Genomic DNA, 3,178 nt, shown 5'->3' on the forward strand with positions numbered 1-3,178 from the left:
TGCTAATTGTTGACATAATTATTGAAATATTATTAACAACCAGTCCTGAACATTATCGTTTCATTAGTTACATAAATTGAGGTTTTGGGTCTTATTTTCTTTCATCCTTTTTTGGCAGTTTGTCCTACATGTTTCTTCTATTCTTTAACATTTAAGATGGCATCGATTCTAGTTCCTGAGAGTGTAGCAAAAAAATGAGCTTGAGAGAGTAAATGTATACTGAATGAAATTCTTCATAAATGTTTTCCACTAATTTTTTTCTTATTATAGTTACCTTTGAAAGACTAGCATGAACCTATCTGTTGTGTGAAGCTAAAGCTGTGTGTTCAAACCAAATCTCTCTATTCATTCATGTTGTTATATTATTTTAAATGCTAGGATTTTATGTAGATAATCTAAAACATTAAGCTATAGTCCAAGTTGGAAAGTGCAAATAAATTTTGGCTCTTGTTACTGTTTCTTAATACTGTGGGAGAAATGCTAAAATATCTAGGTGTTACAATGAATTTCTTGATTACCCTCTTGTCATCTAAACTGTACACTTTACAGTTGTGCTTTTCACATTGTGATTCACACTGCATCTGTAATTATTTTGTGGTCTAGCTTAGTTTTCTCTTACTGTAATAGAATAACAAAGACTGATGTGTACATAACAACTTATTGACCCATGATTCTGGAGGTTGGAAACTTGAGAGTATGACTTTGGGTATGTGTAGAGGACTTTGGTGCTCATCATAACATGATAGAAGGCCAAGTGAGCCAAGGCAAGATGACGGAACAGATGATTGGAGGGGTCAAGTTTCTATGTATAACAGCCTGCTTTTGTAATGACTGGCTCAGTCCCAAGGTAATGAACGAAATTGCAACCATGGGAGCTCTGTCAATACAGCTACATCATTTCTGGTCTCACAACATCATCACTACATTGGGGTTCATGCTTACAGCACATGAATTTAGAGGACATATCCAAATCCTACCATATGTGACAATAGTATTGATTTGGAATCTGCTGGCTAGAAATGACTAAATTTCTTCGTTTCCAACTGTGAATTCTGTGATATCACATTGGTGGCCCCAGTACGCAGGTTTGAATCTTTGCTCAACAAAAATTGTCAAGTGCTCTAATTAAGCTCCTAAATAAGCTCCAGAGATGTGTTTTTAAATACTTCCTAGATTGCAGCTAATTAAGCCGATCAGGTCCCTTTCCCCATGGGAGCCTGGTGTGCAATGGCTGCAAACAGCAGCCTTCTTGGTATTGTATGCAGCCTATTACATATATAGGCTGTCCTAAGGGACCTTGAAGACAATTTTCTCAGTTGCTCAAGTTTCTGATCTCAATGATATCCCCAATCTAGGCTCCAGACGGGTATGCGTGGTGCCTTTGGGAAGCCCCAGGGCATAGTGGCCAGGGTTCACATTGGCCAGGTCATCATGCCCAATTGCACCAAGCTTCAGAGTAAGGAACATGTGACTGAGGCTCTTTGTAGAGCAAAGTTCAAGTTCCCTGGCCGTCAGAAGATCAACATCTCAAAGAAATGGGGCTTCACCAAGTTTAATGCAGATGAACTTGAAGGCATGGTTGCTGAGAATCGTCTCATTCCTGATGGCTATGGGGTCAAATATATCCCTAATACCGGTCCCCTGGACAAGTGGCGTGCTCTGCACTCCTGCGAGCTTCCATGGTGCTCTCCTGTACCCTACCAAATCATGTTCAGTAATAAATCTCATATCCAGTCTGCTTAAAATAAATAGATAAATAAAAATAAATACTTCCTAGAACTTTACTTGAAGTTTGTTTTCATGTTTTATTTTTTCACTTGAAGTTAGGATCTATTTTTTCTTGTTTCCCATATTAAGATATGATTTAATGAATAATTCCTCATTTACTTACCAAGTTATAATACCACTTCAGTTAAGTACCAAAATCTGCACTGTATACTTATGTAAATAATTATGTCAGGACCTCAGGATGAGCTGGAGAGAACTCATTGGATAGCACAGATGTAGGGTCTCATGTTATGGTTAGTTTTTCTGAACTTGACACAGACCTAGACATATCCTGGAAAAAGGGAATCTCATCCAGGGAATGGCCTCTATCAGACTGGCTTGTGGGCATGCTACAGGGTATTATTGATTTATTATTGATGTGTGAGGATCCACTGTGGATGGGTGCCACCACTGGGGCAGTAGCTGAGCACGGGGCCTTAGAGTCATTTGGTAAGTAGCTTTCCTCACGTGATTCCTGCCTCCATTTGCTGTTTGAGTTCCCGATCCGGTGTTCCTCAATAATCGTCCGTGATCAGGGTATGTAAGGCAATAAATCCTGTCTTCCACAAGTTTATTTTAATCTTGGTATTCATCACAGCATTAGAAAGCAAACTAAGACAATTCCTCTTTCTTTTAGGACACACCTTAGTAAAATATTATTGTGTTTTCTAGATAGAATGACTGTGGGAGAGTGAGCTGAAAGAGCTTCAAATGAAAAAGTCTGAAATATTAAGTCAGAGAGAACAAAGTCAGAACTTTTGTTCTCCCTATCAAAAGGAAACTTGTTCTTCCATGGAAAACCTCTGCTGTGATCATTAGTGAACAGGCTATTAGATGGAAGCATACAGGCTAGGAGTACAGTATCTCAAGGAAGGTGGCCTATGGGGGATAGAATGTCCTTAATTCTGGTTGTAACATTTTAGGGAGGCCAGAGAATTATTTATCAAGCCTTGCACTGGAAGATAAATCCTCTGTGATTTCTTATAATCAAGATTGAAAAGGCACACACATGGAGTGTTTTGGGCTAGTAGCCACACTTAAATCTGTTCCTTGACTTATTATTACGACATTTCTTTCTGTTATATTTTTTTACTTTGTAAATGGCAACACCTATAAATTTATACATATTTATTAGTCTAGATATCTCCTTATCCTATACTTCTTAGTTTTTATCATTTACATATAAACACATCATTATTTGAATGTATTTTCTTCTATATAGCACCATGGGGAAAAGTCCCTAGGAGAGGTTTAAGCATTTGTGTCTATCATGCTTCATTATCTTCCATGTAGTTCCGCAGATCGAGGTTATAGAGATGCCTCAGCTAGTGAGTCCCTAGGCCTTAGAGGTAATATAAATCTGTATCCTAAATCCTTCTGGGATGAAATATTCTGAGTTTTCATATATCGC

General features: G+C 38.0%; 1 non-coding gene across 1 annotated transcript; it reads left to right on the top strand.

Annotated features, from left to right (window-relative positions):
* The first annotated feature begins 1,174 nt into the window (after window positions 1-1,174).
* LOC113837719 lies at window positions 1,175-1,309 on the top strand. Its single transcript, XR_003488442.1, has one exon. It is a non-coding gene; the product is annotated as a small nucleolar RNA SNORA70 (small nucleolar RNA).
* The last annotated feature ends 1,869 nt before the right edge of the window (window positions 1,310-3,178 follow it).

The sequence above is a fragment of the Cricetulus griseus genome, chromosome X, assembly GCF_003668045.3.
Source record: "Cricetulus griseus strain 17A/GY chromosome X, alternate assembly CriGri-PICRH-1.0, whole genome shotgun sequence".
NCBI lineage: Eukaryota > Metazoa > Chordata > Mammalia > Rodentia > Cricetidae > Cricetulus > Cricetulus griseus.